This window comes from Pongo abelii, chromosome 22 (genome assembly GCF_028885655.2).
Source record: "Pongo abelii isolate AG06213 chromosome 22, NHGRI_mPonAbe1-v2.0_pri, whole genome shotgun sequence".
NCBI lineage: Eukaryota > Metazoa > Chordata > Mammalia > Primates > Hominidae > Pongo > Pongo abelii.
Genome location: NC_072007.2, coordinates 3,368,935 through 3,390,038, shown reverse-complemented (window position 1 = coordinate 3,390,038; position 21,104 = coordinate 3,368,935).

Below are 21,104 nucleotides of genomic sequence, written 5' to 3'. Positions count from 1 at the left end.
AGGATTGACTTGGTGATGCGGGCTCTTTTTTGGTTCCATATGAACTTGAAAGTAGATTTTTCCAGTTCTGAGAAGAAAGTCATTGGTAACTTGATGGGGATGGCATTGAATCTGTAAATTACCTTGGGATGGATGGCCATTTTCATGATATTGATTCTTCCTACCCATGAGCATGGAATGTTCTTCCATTTGTTTGTATCCTCTTTTATTTCCTTGAGCAGTGGTTTGTAGTTTTCTCCTTGAAGAGGTCCTTCACATGCCTTGTAAGTTGGATTCCTAGGTATTTTATTCTTTGAAGCAATTGTGAATGGGAGTTCACTCATGATTTGGCTCTCTGTTTGTCTGTTATTGATGTATAAGAATGCTTGTGATTTTTGTACATTGATGTTGTATCCTGAGACTTTGCTGAAGTTGCTTATCAGCTTAAGGAGATTTTGGGCTGAGACAATGGGGTTTTCTGGATATACTATCACGTCATCTGCAAACAGGGACAATTTGACTTCCTTTTTTCCTAATTGAATATCCTTGATTTCCTTCTCTTGCCTAATTGCCCTGGCCAGAACTTCCAACACTATGTTGAATAGAAGTGGTGAGAGAGGGCATCCCTGTCTTGTGCCAGTTTTCAAAGTGAATGCTTCCAGTTTTTGCCCATTCAGTGTGATATTGGCTGTGGGTTTGTCATAAATAGCTCTTATTATTTTGAGATACGACCCATCAATACCTAATTTATTGAGAGTTTTTAGCATGAGGGGTTGTTGAATTTTGTCAAAGGCCTTTTCTTCATGTATTGAGATAATCATGTGGTTTTTGACTATGGTTCTGTTTATATGCTGGATTACATTTATTGATTTGCGTATATTGAACCAGCCTTGCATCCCAGGGATGAAGCCCACTTGATCATGGTGGATAAGCTGTTTGATGTGCTGCTGGATTCGGTTTGCCAGTAATTTATTGAGGATTTTTCCACCAATATTCATCAAGAATATTGGTCAAAAATTCTCTTTTTTGGTTGTGTCTCTGCCCAGCTTTGGTATCAGCATGATGCTGGCCTCATTAAATGCGTTAGGTACGATTCCCTCTTTTTCTATTGATTGGAATAGTTTCTGAAGTAATGGTTCCAGTTCCTCCTTGTACCTCTGGTAGAATTCGGCGGTGAACCCATCTGATCCTGGACTCTATTTGGTTGGTAAGCTATTGATTATTGCCACAATTTCAGCTCCTGTTATTAGTCTATTCAGAGATTCAAATTCTTCCTGCTTTAGTCATGGGAGAGTGTATGTGTCGAGGAATTTATCCCTTTCTTTTTTTTTAATTTTTTTTCTTTTTATCATTATTATTATTATTATTATTATATTTAGGCTCTATGGTACATGTGCGCAACGTGCAGGTAAGCTACATATGTATACATGTGCCGTGCTGGTGTGCGGCACCCACCAACTCGTCATCTACCATGAGGTATATCTCCCAATGCTGTCCCTCCCCCCTCCCCTCACCCCACAACCGTCCCCGAAGTGTGATGTTCCCCTTCCTGTGTCCATGTGTTCTCATTGTGCGATTCCCACCTATGAGTGAGAATGTGTGGTGTTTGGTTTTTTGTTCTTGCGATAGTTTACTGAGAACGATGATTTCCAATTTCATCCATGTCCCTACAAAGGATATGAACTCATCATTTTTTATGGCTGCATAGTATTCCATGGTGTATATGGGCCAAATTTTCTTAATCCAGTCTATCATTGTTGGACATTTGGGTTGGTTCCAAGTCTTTGCTATTGTGTATAATGCCGCAATAAACATACGTGTGCATGTGTCTTTATAGCAGCATGATTTATAGTCCTTTGGGTATATACCCAGTAATGGGATGGCTGGGTCAAATGGAATTTCTAGTTCTAGATCCCTGAGGAATCGCCACAGTGACTTCCACAAGGGTTGAACTAGTTTACAGTCCCACCAACAGTGTAAAAGTGTTCCTATTTCTCCACATCCTCTACAGCACCTGTTGTTTCCTGACTTTTTGATGATTGCCATTCTAACTGGTGTGCTATGGTATCTCATTGTGGTTTTGATTTGCATTTCTCTGATGGCCAGTGCTGGTGAGCATTTTTTCACGTGTTTTTTGGCTGCATAAATGTCTTCTTTTGAGGAGTGTCTGTTCATGTCCTTCGCCCACTTTTTGATGAGGTTGTTTGGTGTTTTCTTGTAAATTTGTTGGAGTTCATTGTAGATTCTGGATATTAGCCCTTTGTCAGCTGAGTAGGTTGCGAAAATTTTCTCCCATTTTGTACTTTGCCTGTTCACTCTGATGGTAGTTTCCTTTGTTTTGCAGAAGCTCTTGAGTTTAATTAGATCCCATTTGTCAATTTTGGCTTTTGTTGCCATTGCTTTTGGTGTTTTAGACATGAAGTCCTTGCCCATGCCTATGTCCTGAATGGTATTGCCTAGGTTTTCTTCTAGGGTTTTTATGGTTTTAGGTCTAACGTTTCAGTCTTTAATCCATCTTGAGTTGATTTTTGTATAAGGTGTAAGGAAGGGATGCAGTTTTCGCTTTCTACATGTGGCTAGCCAGTTTTCCCAGCACCATTTATTAAATAGGGAATCCTTTCTCCATTTCTTGTTTTTCTCAGGTTTGTCAAAGATCAGATAGTTGTAGATATGTGGCATTGTTTCTGACGGCTCTGTTCTGTTCCATTCATCTATATCTCTGCTTTGGTACCAGTATCATGCTGTTTTGGTTACTGTAGCCTTGTAGTATAGTTTGAAGTCAGGTAGCGTGATGCCTCCAGCTTTGTTCTTTTGGCTTAGGATTGACTTGGTGATGCGGGCTCTTTTTTGGTTCCATATGAACTTGAAAGTAGATTTTTCCAGTTCTGAGAAGAAAGTCATTGGTAACTTGATGGGGATGGCATTGAATCTGTAAATTACCTTGGGAAGGATGGCCATTTTCATGATATTGATTCTTCCTACCCATGAGCATGGAATGTTCTTCCATTTGTTTGTATCCTCTTTTATTTCCTTGAGCAGTGGTTTGTAGTTTTCTCCTTGAAGAGGTCCTTCACATCCCTTGTAAGTTGGATTCCTAGGTATTTTATTCTCTTTGAAGCAATTGTGAATGGGAGTTCACTCATGATTTGGCTCTCTGTTTGTCTGTTATTGCTGTATAAGAATGCTTGTGATTTTTGTACATTGGTGTTGTATCCTGAGACTTTGCTGAAGTTGCTTATCAGCTTAAGGAGATTTTGGGCTGAGACAATGGGGTTTTCTAGATATACTATCACGTCATCTGCAAACAGGGACAATTTGACTTCCTTTTTTCCTAATTGAATACCCTTGATTTCCTTCTCTTGCCTAATTGCCCTGGCCAGAACTTCCAACACTATGTTGAATAGAAGTGGTGAGAGAGGGCATCCCTGTCTTGTGCCAGTTTTCAAAGTGAATGCTTCCAGTTTTTGCCCATTCAGTATGATATTGGCTGTGGGTTTGTCATAAATAGCTCTTATTATTTTGAGATACGACCCATCAATACCTAATTTATTGAGAGTTTTTAGCATGAAGGGTTGTTGAATTTTGTCAAAGGCCTTTTCTTCATGTATTGAGATAATCATGTGGTTTTTGACTTTGGTTCTGTTTATATGCTGGATTACATTTATTGATTTGCATATATTGAACCAGCCTTGCATCCCAGGGATGAAGCCCACTTGATCATGGTGGATAAGCTGTTTGATGCGCTGCTGGATTCGGTTTGCCAGTAATTCATTGAGGATTTTTGCATCAATATTCATCAAGGATATTGGTCTAAAATTCTCTTTTTTGGTTGTGTCTCTGCCCAGCTTTGGTATCAGCATGATGCTGGCCTCATTAAATGAGTTAGGAAGGATTCCCTCTTTTTCTATTGATTGGAAAAGTTTCTGAAGTAATGGTTCCAGTTCCTCCTTGTACCTCTGGTAGAATTCGGCTGTGAACCCATCTGATCCTGGACTCTTTTTGGTTGGTAAGCTATTGATCATTGCCACAATTTCAGCTCCTGTTATTAGTCTATTCAGAGATTCAACTTCTTCCTGGTTTAGTCATGGGAGAGTGTATGTGTCGAGGAATTTATCCCTTTGTTTTTTCTTTAATTTTTTTCTTTTTATCATTATTATTATTATTATTATTATTATTATTATTATTATACTTTAGGCTCTATGGCACATGTGTGCAACGTGCAGGTAAGCTACATATGTATACATGTGCCATGCTGGTGTGCTGCACCCACCAACTCGTCATCTAGCATTAGGTATATCTCCCAATGCTGTCCCTCCCCCCTCCCCCCACCCCACAACCGTCCCCGAAGTGTGATGTTCCCCTTCCTTTGTCCATGTGTTCTCATTGTTCGATTCCCACCTATGAGTGAGAATATGTGGTGTTTGGTTTTTTGTTCTTGCGATAGTTTACTGAGAACGATGATTTCCAATTTCATCCATGTCCCTACAAATGATATGAACTCATCATTTTTTATGGCTGCATAATATTCCATGGTGTATATGTGCCACATTTTCTTAATCCAGTCTATCAGTGTTGGACATTTGGGTTGGTTCCAAGTCTTTGCTATTGTGTATAATGCCGCAATAAACATACGTGTGCATGTGTCTTTATAGCAGCATGATTTATAGTCCTTTGGGTATATACCCAGTAATGGGATGGCTGGGTCCAATGGAATTTCTAGTTCTAGATCCCTGAGGAATCGGCACAGTGACTTCCACAAGGGTTGAACTAGTTTACAGTCCCACCAACAGTGTAAAAGTGTTCCTATTTCTCCACATCCTCTCCAGCACCTGTTGTTTCCTGGCTTTTTAATGATTGCCATTCTAACTGGTGTGAGATGGTATCTCATTGTGGTTTTGATTTGCATTTCTCTGATGGCCAGTGATGGTGAGCATTTTTTCACGTGTTTTTTGGCTGCATAAATGTCTTCTTTTGAGGAGTGTCTGTTCATGTCCTTCGCCCACTTTTTGATGGGGTTGTTTGGTGTTTTCTTGTAAATTTGTTGGAGTTCACTGTAGATTCTGGATATTAGCCCTTTGTCAGCTGAGTAGGTTGTGAAAATTTTCTCTCATTTTGTAGGTTGCCTGTTCACTCTGATGGTAGTTTCCTTTGCTGTGCAGAAGCTCTTGAGTTTAATTAGATCCCATTTGTCAATTTTGGCTTTTGTTGCCATTGCTTTTGGTGTTTTAGACATGAAGTCCTTGCCCATGCCTATGTCCTGAATGGTATTGCCTAGGTTTTCTTCTAGGGTTTTTATGGTTTTAGATCTAACGTTTAAGTCTTTAATCCATCTTGAGTTGATTTTTCTATAAGGTGTAAGGAAGGGATCCAGTTTCGGCTTTCTACATGTGGCTAGCCAGTTTTCCCAGCACCATTTATTAAATAGGGAATCCTTTCTCCATTTCATGTTTTTGTCAGGTTTGTCAAAGATCAGATAGTTGTAGATATGTGGCATTATTTCTGACGGCTCTGTTCTGTTCCATTGATCTATATCTCTGTTTTGGTACCAGTACCATGCTGTTTTGGTTACTGTAGCCTTGTAGTATAGTTTGAAGTCAGGTAGCGTGATGCCTCCAGCTTTGTTCTTTTGGCTTAGGATTGACTTGGTGATGCGGGCTCTTTTTTGGTTCCATATGAACTTTAAAGTAGTTTTTTCCAATTCTGTGAAGAAAGTCATTGATAACTTGATGGGGATGGCATTGAATCTGTAAATTACCTTGGGAAGGATGGCCATTTTCATGATATTGATTCTTCCTACCCTTGAGCATGGAATGTTCTTCCATTTGTTTGTATCCTCTTTTATTTCCTTGAGCAGTGGTTTGTAGTTTTCTCCTTGAAGAGGTCCTTCACATCCCTTGTAAGTTGGATTCCTAGGTATTTTATTCTCTTTGAAGCAATTGTGAATGGGAGTTCACTCATGATTTGGCTCTCTGTTTGTCTGTTATTGATGTATAAGAATGCTTGTGATTTTTGTACATTGATGTTGTATCCTGAGACTTTGCTGAAGTTGCTTATCAGCTTAAGGAGATTTTGGGCTGAGACAATGGGGTTTTCTAGATATACTATCACGTCATCTGCAAACAGGGACAATTTGACTTCCTTTTTTCCTAATTGAATACCCTTGATTTCCTTCTCTTGCCTAATTGCCCTGGCCAGAACTTCCAACACTATGTTGAATAGAAGTGGTGAGAGAGGGCATCCCTGTCTTGTGCCAGTTTTCAAAGTGAATGCTTCCAGTTTTTGCCCATTCAGTATGATATTGGCTGTGGGTTTGTCATAAATAGCTCTTATTATTTTGTGATACGACCCATCAATACCTAATTTATTGAGAGTTTTTAGCATGAAGGGTTGTTGAATTTTGTCAAAGGCCTTTTCTTCATGTATTGAGATAATCATGTGGTTTTTGACTTTGATTCTGTTTATATGCTGGATTACATTTATTGATTGGCGTATATTGAACCAGCCTTGCATCCCAGGGATGAAGCCCACTTGATCATTGTGGATAAGCTGTTTGATGTGCTGCTGGATTCGGTTTGCCAGTAATTTATTGAGGATTTTTGCATCAATATTCATCAAGGATATTGGTCTAAAATTCTCTTTTTTGGTTGTGTCTCTGCCCAGCTTTGGTATCAGCATGATGCTGGCCTCATAAAATGAGTTAGGAAGGATTCCCTCTTTTTCTATTGATTGGAATAGTTTCTGAAGTAATGGTTCCAGTTCCTCCTTGTACCTCTGGTAGAATTCGGCTGTGAACCCATCTGATCCTGAACTCTTTTTGGTTGGTAAGCTATTGATGATTCCCACAATTTCAGCTCCTGTTATTACTCTATTCAGAGATTCAACTTCTTCCTGGTTTAGTCATGGGAGAGTGTATGTGTCGAGGAATTTATCCCTCTCTTTTTTTTTTAATTTTTTTTCTTTTTATCATGATTATTATTATTGTTATTATTAGTAGTATACTTTACGCTCTATGGTACATGTGCGCAACGTGCAGGTAAGCTACATATGTATACATGTGCCATGCTGGTGTGCTGCACCCACCAACTCGTCATCTAGCATTAGGTATATCTCCCAATGCTGTCCCTCCCCCCTCCCCCCACCCCACAAACGTCCCCGAAGTGTGATGTTCCCCTTCCTTTGTCCATCTGTTCTCATTGTTCGATTCCCACCTATGAGTGAGAATATGTGGTGTTTGGTTTTTCGTTCTTGCGATAGTTTACTGAGAACGATGATTTCCAATTTCATCCATGTCCCTACAAATGATATGAACTCATCATTTTTTATGGCTGCATAATATTCCATGGTGTATGTGTGCCACATTTTCTTAATCCAGTCTATCAGTGTTGGACATTTGGGTTGGTTCCAAGTCTTTGCTATTGTGTATAATGCCGCAATAAACAAACGCGTGCATGTGTCTTTATAGCAGCATGATTTATAGTCCTTTGGGTATATACCCAGTAATGGGATGGCTGGGTCCAATGGAATTTCTAGTTCCAGATCCCTGAGGAATCGCCACAGTGACTTCCACAAGGGCTGAACTAGTTTAAAGTCCCACCAACAGTGTAAAAGTGTTCCTATTTCTTCACATCCTCTCCAGCACCTGTTGTTTCCTGACTTTTTAATGATTGCCATTCTAACTGGTGTGAGATGGTATCTCATTGTGGTTTTGATTTGCATTTCTCTGATGGCCAGTGATGGTGAGCATTTTTTCACGTGTTTTTTGGCTGCATAAATGTCTTCTTTTGAGGAGTGTCTGTTCATGTCCTTCGCCCACTTTTTGATGGGGTTGCTTGGTGTTTTCTTGTAAATTTGTTGGAGTTCATTGTAGATTCTGGATATTAGCCCTTTGTCAGCTGAGTAGGTTGCGAAAATTTTCTCCCATTTTGTAGGTTGCCTGTTCACTCTGATGGTAGTTTCCTTTGCTGTGCAGAAGCTCTTGAGTTTAATTAGATCCCATTTGTCAATTTTGGCTTTTGTTGCCATTGCTTTTGGTGTTTTAGACATGAAGTCCTTGCCCATGCCCATGTCCTGAATGGTATTGCGTAGGATTTCTTCTAGGGTTTTTATGGTTTTAGGTCTAACGTTTAAGTCTTTAATCCATCTTGAGTTGATTTTTCTATAAGGTGTAAGGAAGGGATCCAGTTTCAGCTTTCTACATGTGGCTAGCCAGTTTTCCCAGCACCATTTATTAAATAGGGAATCCTTTCTCCATTTCTTGTTTTTGTCAGGTTTGTCAAAGATCAGATAGTTGTAGATAGGTGGCATTATTTCTGACGGCTCTGTTCTGTTCCATTGATCTATATCTCTGTTTTGGTACCAGTACCATGCTGTTTTGGTTACTGTAGCCTTGTAGTACAGTTTGAAGTCAGGTAGCGTGATGCCTCCAGCTTTGTTCTTTTGGCTTAGGATTGACTTGGTGATGCGGGCTCTTTTTTGGTTCCATATGAACTTGAAAGTAGATTTTTCCAGTTCTGAGAAGAAAGTCATTGGTAACTTGATGGGGATGGCATTGAATCTGTAAATTACCTTGGGATGGATGGCCATTTTCATGATATTGATTCTTCCTACCCATGAGCATGGAATGTTCTTCCATTTGTTTGTATCCTCTTTTATTTCCTTGAGCAGTGGTTTGTAGTTTTCTCCTTGAAGAGGTCCTTCACATGCCTTGTAAGTTGGATTCCTAGGTATTTTATTCTTTGAAGCAATTGTGAATGGGAGTTCACTCATGATTTGGCTCTCTGTTTGTCTGTTATTGATGTATAAGAATGCTTGTGATTTTTGTACATTGATGTTGTATCCTGAGACTTTGCTGAAGTTGCTTATCAGCTTAAGGAGATTTTGGGCTGAGACAATGGGGTTTTCTGGATATACTATCACGTCATCTGCAAACAGGGACAATTTGACTTCCTTTTTTCCTAATTGAATATCCTTGATTTCCTTCTCTTGCCTAATTGCCCTGGCCAGAACTTCCAACACTATGTTGAATAGAAGTGGTGAGAGAGGGCATCCCTGTCTTGTGCCAGTTTTCAAAGTGAATGCTTCCAGTTTTTGCCCATTCAGTGTGATATTGGCTGTGGGTTTGTCATAAATAGCTCTTATTATTTTGAGATACGACCCATCAATACCTAATTTATTGAGAGTTTTTAGCATGAGGGGTTGTTGAATTTTGTCAAAGGCCTTTTCTTCATGTATTGAGATAATCATGTGGTTTTTGACTATGGTTCTGTTTATATGCTGGATTACATTTATTGATTTGCGTATATTGAACCAGCCTTGCATCCCAGGGATGAAGCCCACTTGATCATGGTGGATAAGCTGTTTGATGTGCTGCTGGATTCGGTTTGCCAGTAATTTATTGAGGATTTTTCCACCAATATTCATCAAGAATATTGGTCAAAAATTCTCTTTTTTGGTTGTGTCTCTGCCCAGCTTTGGTATCAGCATGATGCTGGCCTCATTAAATGCGTTAGGTACGATTCCCTCTTTTTCTATTGATTGGAATAGTTTCTGAAGTAATGGTTCCAGTTCCTCCTTGTACCTCTGGTAGAATTCGGCGGTGAACCCATCTGATCCTGGACTCTATTTGGTTGGTAAGCTATTGATTATTGCCACAATTTCAGCTCCTGTTATTAGTCTATTCAGAGATTCAAATTCTTCCTGCTTTAGTCATGGGAGAGTGTATGTGTCGAGGAATTTATCCCTTTCTTTTTTTTTAATTTTTTTTCTTTTTATCATTATTATTATTATTATTATTATATTTAGGCTCTATGGTACATGTGCGCAACGTGCAGGTAAGCTACATATGTATACATGTGCCGTGCTGGTGTGCGGCACCCACCAACTCGTCATCTACCATGAGGTATATCTCCCAATGCTGTCCCTCCCCCCTCCCCTCACCCCACAACCGTCCCCGAAGTGTGATGTTCCCCTTCCTGTGTCCATGTGTTCTCATTGTGCGATTCCCACCTATGAGTGAGAATGTGTGGTGTTTGGTTTTTTGTTCTTGCGATAGTTTACTGAGAACGATGATTTCCAATTTCATCCATGTCCCTACAAAGGATATGAACTCATCATTTTTTATGGCTGCATAGTATTCCATGGTGTATATGGGCCAAATTTTCTTAATCCAGTCTATCATTGTTGGACATTTGGGTTGGTTCCAAGTCTTTGCTATTGTGTATAATGCCGCAATAAACATACGTGTGCATGTGTCTTTATAGCAGCATGATTTATAGTCCTTTGGGTATATACCCAGTAATGGGATGGCTGGGTCAAATGGAATTTCTAGTTCTAGATCCCTGAGGAATCGCCACAGTGACTTCCACAAGGGTTGAACTAGTTTACAGTCCCACCAACAGTGTAAAAGTGTTCCTATTTCTCCACATCCTCTACAGCACCTGTTGTTTCCTGACTTTTTGATGATTGCCATTCTAACTGGTGTGCTATGGTATCTCATTGTGGTTTTGATTTGCATTTCTCTGATGGCCAGTGCTGGTGAGCATTTTTTCACGTGTTTTTTGGCTGCATAAATGTCTTCTTTTGAGGAGTGTCTGTTCATGTCCTTCGCCCACTTTTTGATGAGGTTGTTTGGTGTTTTCTTGTAAATTTGTTGGAGTTCATTGTAGATTCTGGATATTAGCCCTTTGTCAGCTGAGTAGGTTGCGAAAATTTTCTCCCATTTTGTACTTTGCCTGTTCACTCTGATGGTAGTTTCCTTTGTTTTGCAGAAGCTCTTGAGTTTAATTAGATCCCATTTGTCAATTTTGGCTTTTGTTGCCATTGCTTTTGGTGTTTTAGACATGAAGTCCTTGCCCATGCCTATGTCCTGAATGGTATTGCCTAGGTTTTCTTCTAGGGTTTTTATGGTTTTAGGTCTAACGTTTCAGTCTTTAATCCATCTTGAGTTGATTTTTGTATAAGGTGTAAGGAAGGGATGCAGTTTTCGCTTTCTACATGTGGCTAGCCAGTTTTCCCAGCACCATTTATTAAATAGGGAATCCTTTCTCCATTTCTTGTTTTTCTCAGGTTTGTCAAAGATCAGATAGTTGTAGATATGTGGCATTGTTTCTGACGGCTCTGTTCTGTTCCATTCATCTATATCTCTTCTTTGGTACCAGTATCATGCTGTTTTGGTTACTGTAGCCTTGTAGTATAGTTTGAAGTCAGGTAGCGTGATGCCTCCAGCTTTGTTCTTTTGGCTTAGGATTGACTTGGTGATGCGGGCTCTTTTTTGGTTCCATATGAACTTGAAAGTAGATTTTTCCAGTTCTGAGAAGAAAGTCATTGGTAACTTGATGGGGATGGCATTGAATCTGTAAATTACCTTGGGAAGGATGGCCATTTTCATGATATTGATTCTTCCTACCCATGAGCATGGAATGTTCTTCCATTTGTTTGTATCCTCTTTTATTTCCTTGAGCAGTGGTTTGTAGTTTTCTCCTTGAAGAGGTCCTTCACATCCCTTGTAAGTTGGATTCCTAGGTATTTTATTCTCTTTGAAGCAATTGTGAATGGGAGTTCACTCATGATTTGGCTCTCTGTTTGTCTGTTATTGCTGTATAAGAATGCTTGTGATTTTTGTACATTGGTGTTGTATCCTGAGACTTTGCTGAAGTTGCTTATCAGCTTAAGGAGATTTTGGGCTGAGACAATGGGGTTTTCTAGATATACTATCACGTCATCTGCAAACAGGGACAATTTGACTTCCTTTTTTCCTAATTGAATACCCTTGATTTCCTTCTCTTGCCTAATTGCCCTGGCCAGAACTTCCAACACTATGTTGAATAGAAGTGGTGAGAGAGGGCATCCCTGTCTTGTGCCAGTTTTCAAAGTGAATGCTTCCAGTTTTTGCCCATTCAGTATGATATTGGCTGTGGGTTTGTCATAAATAGCTCTTATTATTTTGAGATACGACCCATCAATACCTAATTTATTGAGAGTTTTTAGCATGAAGGGTTGTTGAATTTTGTCAAAGGCCTTTTCTTCATGTATTGAGATAATCATGTGGTTTTTGACTTTGGTTCTGTTTATATGCTGGATTACATTTATTGATTTGCATATATTCAACCACCCTTGCATCCCAGGGATGAAGCCCACTTGATCATGGTGGATAAGCTGTTTGATGTGCTGCTGGATTCGGTTTGCCAGTAATTTATTGAGGATTTTTGCATCAATATTCATCAAGGATATTGGTCTAAAATTCTCTTTTTTGGTTTTGTCTCTGTCCAGCTTTGGTATCAGCATGATGCTGGCCTCATAAAATGAGTTAGGAAGGATTCCCTCTTTTTCTATTGCTTGGAATAGTTTCTGAAGAAATGGTTCCAGTTCCTCCTTTTACCTCTTGTAGAACTCGGCTGTGAACCCATCTGATCCTGGACTCTTTTTGGTTGGTAAGCTGTTGATTATTGCCACAATTTCAGCTCCTGTTATTTGTCTATTCAGAGATTCAACTTCTTCCTGGTTTAGTCATGGGAGAGTGTATGTGTCGAGGAATTTATCCCTTTCTTGTTTTTTTAATTTTTTTCTTTTTATGTTTATTATTATTATTATTATTATTATTATACTTTAGGCTCTATGGTACATGTGCGCTACGTGCAGGTAAGCTACATATGTATACATGTGCCATGCTGGTGTGCTGCACCCACCAACTCGTCATCTAGCATTAGTTATATCTCCAATGCTGTCCCTCCCCCCTCCCCCCACCCCACAACAGTCCCAGAAGTGTGATGTTCCCCTTCCTGTATCCATGTGTTGTCATTGTTCGATTCCCACTTATGAGTGAGAATATGTGGTGTTTGGTATTTTGTTCTTGCGATAGTTTACTGAGAATGATGATTTCCAATTTCATCCATGTCCCTACAAAGGATATGAACTCATCATTTTTTATGGCTGCATAGTATTCCATGGTGTATATGTGCCACATTTTCTTAATCCAGTCTATCATTGTTGGACATTTGGGTTGGTTCCAAGTCTTTGCTATTGTGTATAATGCCACAATAAACATACGTGTGCATGTGTCTTTATAGCAGCATGATTTATAGTCCTTTGGGTATATACCCAGTAATGGGATGGCTGGGTCAAGTGGAATTTCTAGTTCTAGATCCCTGAGGAATCGCCACAGTGACTTCCACAAGGGTTGAACTAGTTTACAGTCCCACCAACAGTGTAAAAGTGTTCCTATTTCTCCACATCCTCTCCAGCACCTGTTGTTTCCTGACTTTTTAATGATTGCCATTCTACCTGGTGTGAGATGGTATCTCATTGTGGTTTTGATTTGCATTTCTCTGATGGCCAGTGCTGGTGAGCATTTTTTCACGTGTTTTTTGGCTGCATAAATGTCTTCTTTTGAGGAGTGTCTGTTCATGTCCTTCGCCCACTTTTTGATGCGGTTGTTTGGTGTTTTCTTGTAAATTTGTTGGAGTTCATTGTAGATTCTGGATATTAGCCCTTTGTCAGCTGAGTAGGTTGCGAAAATTTTCTCCCATTTTGTAGGTTGCCTGTTCACTCTGATGGTAGTTTCCTTTGCTGTGCAGAAGCTCTTGAGTTTAATTAGATCCCATTTGTCAATTTTGGCTTTTGTTGCCATTGCTTTTGGTGTTTTAGGCATGAAGTCCTTGCCCATGCCTATGTCCTGAATGGTATTGCCTAGGTTTTCTTCTAGGGTTTTTATGGTTTTAGGTCTAACGTTTAAGTCTTTAATCCATCTTGAGTTGATTTTTGTATAAGGTGTAAGGAAGGGATCCAGTTTCAGCTTTCTACATGTGGCTAGCCAGTTTTCCCAGCACCATTTATTAAATAGGGAATCCTTTCTCCATTTCTTGTTTTTGTCAGGTTTGTCAAAGATCAGATAGTTGTAGATAGGTGGCATTATTTCTGACGGCTCTGTTCTGTTCCATTGATCTATATCTCTGTTTTGGTACCAGTACCATGCTGTTTTGGTTACTGTAGCCTTGTAGTACAGTTTGAAGTCAGGTAGCGTGATGCCTCCAGCTTTGTTCTTTTGGCTTAGGATTGACTTGGTGATGCGGGCTCTTTTTTGGTTCCATATGAACTTGAAATTAGATTTTTCCAGTTCTGAGAAGAAAGTCATTGGTAACTTGATGGGGATGGCATTGAATCTGTAAATTACCTTGGGAAGGATGGCCATTTTCATGATATTGATTCTTCCTACCCATGAGCATGGAATGTTCTTCCATTTGTTTGTATCCTCTTTTATTTCCTTGAGCAGTGGTTTGTAGTTTTCTCCTTGAAGAGGTCCTTCACATCCCTTGTAAGTTGGATTCCTAGGTATTTTATTCTCTTTGAAGCAATTGTGAATGGGAGTTCACTCATGATTTGGCTCTCTGTTTGTCTGTTATTGCTGTATAAGAATGCTTGTGATTTTTGTACATTGGTGTTGTATCCTGAGACTTTGCTGAAGTTGCTTATCAGCTTAAGGAGATTTTGGGCTGAGACAATGGGGTTTTCTAGATATACTATCACGTCATCTGCAAACAGGGACAATTTGACTTCCTTTTTTCCTAATTGAATACCCTTGATTTCCTTCTCTTGCCTAATTGCCCTGGCCAGAACTTCCAACACTATGTTGAATAGAAGTGGTGAGAGAGGGCATCCCTGTCTTGTGCCAGTTTTCAAAGTGAATGCTTCCAGTTTTTGCCCATTCAGTATGATATTGGCTGTGGGTTTGTCATAAATAGCTCTTATTATTTTGAGATACGACCCATCAATACCTAATTTATTGAGAGTTTTTAGCATGAAGGGTTGTTGAATTTTGTCAAAGGCCTTTTCTTCATGTATTGAGATAATCATGTGGTTTTTGACTTTGGTTCTGTTTATATGCTGGATTACATTTATTGATTTGCATATATTCAACCACCCTTGCATCCCAGGGATGAAGCCCACTTGATCATGGTGGATAAGCTGTTTGATGTGCTGCTGGATTCGGTTTGCCAGTAATTTATTGAGGATTTTTGCATCAATATTCATCAAGGATATTGGTCTAAAATTCTCTTTTTTGGTTTTGTCTCTGTCCAGCTTTGGTATCAGCATGATGCTGGCCTCATAAAATGAGTTAGGAAGGATTCCCTCTTTTTCTATTGCTTGGAATAGTTTCTGAAGAAATGGTTCCAGTTCCTCCTTTTACCTCTTGTAGAACTCGGCTGTGAACCCATCTGATCCTGGACTCTTTTTGGTTGGTAAGCTGTTGATTATTGCCACAATTTCAGCTCCTGTTATTTGTCTATTCAGAGATTCAACTTCTTCCTGGTTTAGTCATGGGAGAGTGTATGTGTCGAGGAATTTATCCCTTTCTTGTTTTTTTAATTTTTTTCTTTTTATGTTTATTATTATTATTATTATTATTATTATACTTTAGGCTCTATGGTACATGTGCGCTACGTGCAGGTAAGCTACATATGTATACATGTGCCATGCTGGTGTGCTGCACCCACCAACTCGTCATCTAGCATTAGTTATATCTCCAATGCTGTCCCTCCCCCCTCCCCCCACCCCACAACAGTCCCAGAAGTGTGATGTTCCCCTTCCTGTATCCATGTGTTGTCATTGTTCGATTCCCACTTATGAGTGAGAATATGTGGTGTTTGGTATTTTGTTCTTGCGATAGTTTACTGAGAATGATGATTTCCAATTTCATCCATGTCCCTACAAAGGATATGAACTCATCATTTTTTATGGCTGCATAGTATTCCATGGTGTATATGTGCCACATTTTCTTAATCCAGTCTATCATTGTTGGACATTTGGGTTGGTTCCAAGTCTTTGCTATTGTGTATAATGCCACAATAAACATACGTGTGCATGTGTCTTTATAGCAGCATGATTTATAGTCCTTTGGGTATATACCCAGTAATGGGATGGCTGGGTCAAGTGGAATTTCTAGTTCTAGATCCCTGAGGAATCGCCACAGTGACTTCCACAAGGGTTGAACTAGTTTACAGTCCCACCAACAGTGTAAAAGTGTTCCTATTTCTCCACATCCTCTCCAGCACCTGTTGTTTCCTGACTTTTTAATGATTGCCATTCTACCTGGTGTGAGATGGTATCTCATTGTGGTTTTGATTTGCATTTCTCTGATGGCCAGTGCTGGTGAGCATTTTTTCACGTGTTTTTTGGCTGCATAAATGTCTTCTTTTGAGGAGTGTCTGTTCATGTCCTTCGCCCACTTTTTGATGCGGTTGTTTGGTGTTTTCTTGTAAATTTGTTGGAGTTCATTGTAGATTCTGGATATTAGCCCTTTGTCAGCTGAGTAGGTTGCGAAAATTTTCTCCCATTTTGTAGGTTGCCTGTTCACTCTGATGGTAGTTTCCTTTGCTGTGCAGAAGCTCTTGAGTTTAATTAGATCCCATTTGTCAATTTTGGCTTTTGTTGCCATTGCTTTTGGTGTTTTAGGCATGAAGTCCTTGCCCATGCCTATGTCCTGAATGGTATTGCCTAGGTTTTCTTCTAGGGTTTTTATGGTTTTAGGTCTAACGTTTAAGTCTTTAATCCATCTTGAGTTGATTTTTGTATAAGGTGTAAGGAAGGGATCCAGTTTCAGCTTTCTACATGTGGCTAGCCAGTTTTCCCAGCACCATTTATTAAATAGGGAATCCTTTCTCCATTTCTTGTTTTTGTCAGGTTTGTCAAAGATCAGATAGTTGTAGATAGGTGGCATTATTTCTGACGGCTCTGTTCTGTTCCATTGATCTATATCTCTGTTTTGGTACCAGTACCATGCTGTTTTGGTTACTGTAGCCTTGTAGTACAGTTTGAAGTCAGGTAGCGTGATGCCTCCAGCTTTGTTCTTTTGGCTTAGGATTGACTTGGTGATGCGGGCTCTTTTTTGGTTCCATATGAACTTGAAATTAGATTTTTCCAGTTCTGAGAAGAAAGTCATTGGTAACTTGATGGGGATGGCATTGAATCTGTAAATTACCTTGGGAAGGATGGCCATTTTCATGATATTGATTCTTCCTACCCATGAGCATGGAATGTTCTTCCATTTGTTTGTATCCTCTTTTATTTCCTTGAGCAGTGGTTTGTAGTTTTCTCCTTGAAGAGGTCCTTCACATCCCTTGTAAGTTGGATTCCTAGGTATTTTATTCTCTTTGAAGCAATTGTGAATGGGAGTTCACTCATGATTTGGCTCTCTGTTTGTCTGTTATTGCTGTATAAGAATGCTTGTGATTTTTGTACATTGGTGTTGTATCCTGAGACTTTGCTGAAGTTGCTTATCAGCTTAAGGAGATTTTGGGCTGAGACAATGGGGTTTTCTAGATATACTATCACGTCATCTGCAAACAGGGACAATTTGACTTCCTTTTTTCCTAATTGAATACCCTTGATTTCCTTCTCTTGCCTAATTGCCCTGGCCAGAACTTCCAACACTATGTTGAATAGAAGTGGTGAGAGAGGGCATCCCTGTCTTGTGCCAGTTTTCAAAGTGAATGCTTCCAGTTTTTGCCCATTCAGTATGATATTGGCTGTGGGTTTGTCATAAATAGCTCTTATTATTTTGAGATACGACCCATCAATACCTAATTTATTGAGAGTTTTTAGCATGAAGGGTTGTTGAATTTTGTCAAAGGCCTTTTCTTCATGTATTGAGATAATCATGTGGTTTTTGACTTTGGTTCTGTTTATATGCTGGATTACATTTATTGATTTGCATATATTCAACCACCCTTGCATCCCAGGGATGAAGCCCACTTGATCATGGTGGATAAGCTGTTTGATGTGCTGCTGGATTCGGTTTGCCAGTAATTTATTGAGGATTTTTGCATCAATATTCATCAAGGATATTGGTCTAAAATTCTCTTTTTTGGTTTTGTCTCTGTCCAGCTTTGGTATCAGCATGATGCTGGCCTCATAAAATGAGTTAGGAAGGATTCCCTCTTTTTCTATTGCTTGGAATAGTTTCTGAAGAAATGGTTCCAGTTCCTCCTTTTACCTCTTGTAGAACTCGGCTGTGAACCCATCTGATCCTGGACTCTTTTTGGTTGGTAAGCTGTTGATTATTGCCACAATTTCAGCTCCTGTTATTTGTCTATTCAGAGATTCAACTTCTTCCTGGTTTAGTCATGGGAGAGTGTATGTGTCGAGGAATTTATCCCTTTCTTGTTTTTTTAATTTTTTTCTTTTTATGTTTATTATTATTATTATTATTATTATTATACTTTAGGCTCTATGGTACATGTGCGCTACGTGCAGGTAAGCTACATATGTATACATGTGCCATGCTGGTGTGCTGCACCCACCAACTCGTCATCTAGCATTAGTTATATCTCCAATGCTGTCCCTCCCCCCTCCCCCCACCCCACAACAGTCCCAGAAGTGTGATGTTCCCCTTCCTGTATCCATGTGTTGTCATTGTTCGATTCCCACTTATGAGTGAGAATATGTGGTGTTTGGTATTTTGTTCTTGCGATAGTTTACTGAGAATGATGATTTCCAATTTCATCCATGTCCCTACAAAGGATATGAACTCATCATTTTTTATGGCTGCATAGTATTCCATGGTGTATATGTGCCACATTTTCTTAATCCAGTCTATCATTGTTGGACATTTGGGTTGGTTCCAAGTCTTTGCTATTGTGTATAATGCCACAATAAACATACGTGTGCATGTGTCTTTATAGCAGCATGATTTATAGTCCTTTGGGTATATACCCAGTAATGGGATGGCTGGGTCAAGTGGAATTTCTAGTTCTAGATCCCTGAGGAATCGCCACAGTGACTTCCACAAGGGTTGAACTAGTTTACAGTCCCACCAACAGTGTAAAAGTGTTCCTATTTCTCCACATCCTCTCCAGCACCTGTTGTTTCCTGACTTTTTAATGATTGCCATTCTACCTGGTGTGAGATGGTATCTCATTGTGGTTTTGATTTGCATTTCTCTGATGGCCAGTGCTGGTGAGCATTTTTTCACGTGTTTTTTGGCTGCATAAATGTCTTCTTTTGAGGAGTGTCTGTTCATGTCCTTCGCCCACTTTTTGATGCGGTTGTTTGGTGTTTTCTTGTAAATTTGTTGGAGTTCATTGTAGATTCTGGATATTAGCCCTTTGTCAGCTGAGTAGGTTGCGAAAATTTTCTCCCATTTTGTAGGTTGCCTGTTCACTCTGATGGTAGTTTCCTTTGCTGTGCAGAAGCTCTTGAGTTTAATTAGATCCCATTTGTCAATTTTGGCTTTTGTTGCCATTGCTTTTGGTGTTTTAGGCATGAAGTCCTTGCCCATGCCTATGTCCTGAATGGTATTGCCTAGGTTTTCTTCTAGGGTTTTTATGGTTTTAGGTCTAACGTTTAAGTCTTTAATCCATCTTGAGTTGATTTTTGTATAAGGTGTAAGGAAGGGATCCAGTTTCAGCTTTCTACATGTGGCTAGCCAGTTTTCCCAGCACCATTTATTAAATAGGGAATCCTTTCTCCATTTCTTGTTTTTGTCAGGTTTGTCAAAGATCAGATAGTTGTAGATAGGTGGCATTATTTCTGACGGCTCTGTTCTGTTCCATTGATCTATATCTCTGTTTTGGTACCAGTACCATGCTGTTTTGGTTACTGTAGCCTTGTAGTACAGTTTGAAGTCAGGTAGCGTGATGCCTCCAGCTTTGTTCTTTTGGCTTAGGATTGACTTGGTGATGCGGGCTCTTTTTTGGTTCCATATGAACTTGAAATTAGATTTTTCCAGTTCTGAGAAGAAAGTCATTGGTAACTTGATGGGGATGGCATTGAATCTGTAAATTACCTTGGGAAGGATGGCCATTTTCATGATATTGATTCTTCCTACCCATGAGCATGGAATGTTCTTCCATTTGTTTGTATCCTCTTTTATTTCCTTGAGCAGTGGTTTGTAGTTTTCTCCTTGAAGAGGTCCTTCACATCCCTTGTAAGTTGGATTCCTAGGTATTTTATTCTCTTTGAAGCAATTGTGAATGGGAGTTCACTCATGATTTGGCTCTCTGTTTGTCTGTTATTGCTGTATAAGAATGCTTGTGATTTTTGTACATTGGTGTTGTATCCTGAGACTTTGCTGAAGTTGCTTATCAGCTTAAGGAGATTTTGGGCTGAGACAATGGGGTTTTCTAGATATACTATCACGTCATCTGCAAACAGGGACAATTTGACTTCCTTTTTTCCTAATTGAATACCCTTGATTTCCTTCTCTTGCCTAATTGCCCTGGCCAGAACTTCCAACACTATGTTGAATAGAAGTGGTGAGAGAGGGCATCCCTGTCTTGTGCCAGTTTTCAAAGTGAATGCTTCCAGTTTTTGCCCATTCAGTATGATATTGGCTGTGGGTTTGTCATAAATAGCTCTTATTATTTTGAGATACGACCCATCAATACCTAATTTATTGAGAGTTTTTAGCATGAAGGGTTGTTGAATTTTGTCAAAGGCCTTTTCTTCATGTATTGAGATAATCATGTGGTTTTTGACTTTGGTTCTGTTTATATGCTGGATTACATTTATTGATTTGCATATATTCAACCACCCTTGCATCCCAGGGATGAAGCCCACTTGATCATGGTGGATAAGCTGTTTGATGTGCTGCTGGATTCGGTTTGCCAGTAATTTATTGAGGATTTTTGCATCAATATTCATCAAGGATATTGGTCTAAAATTCTCTTTTTTGGTTTTGTCTCTGTCCAGCTTTGGTATCAGCATGATGCTGGCCTCATAAAATGAGTTAGGAAGGATTCCCTCTTTTTCTATTGCTTGGAATAGTTTCTGAAGAAATGGTTCCAGTTCCTCCTTTTACCTCTTGTAGAACTCGGCTGTGAACCCATCTGATCCTGGACTCTTTTTGGTTGGTAAGCTGTTGATTATTGCCACAATTTCAGCTCCTGTTATTTGTCTATTCAGAGATTCAACTTCTTCCTGGTTTAGTCATGGGAGAGTGTATGTGTCGAGGAATTTATCCCTTTCTTGTTTTTTTAATTTTTTTCTTTTTATGTTTATTATTATTATTATTATTATTATTATACTTTAGGCTCTATGGTACATGTGCGCTACGTGCAGGTAAGCTACATATGTATACATGTGCCATGCTGGTGTGCTGCACCCACCAACTCGTCATCTAGCATTAGTTATAT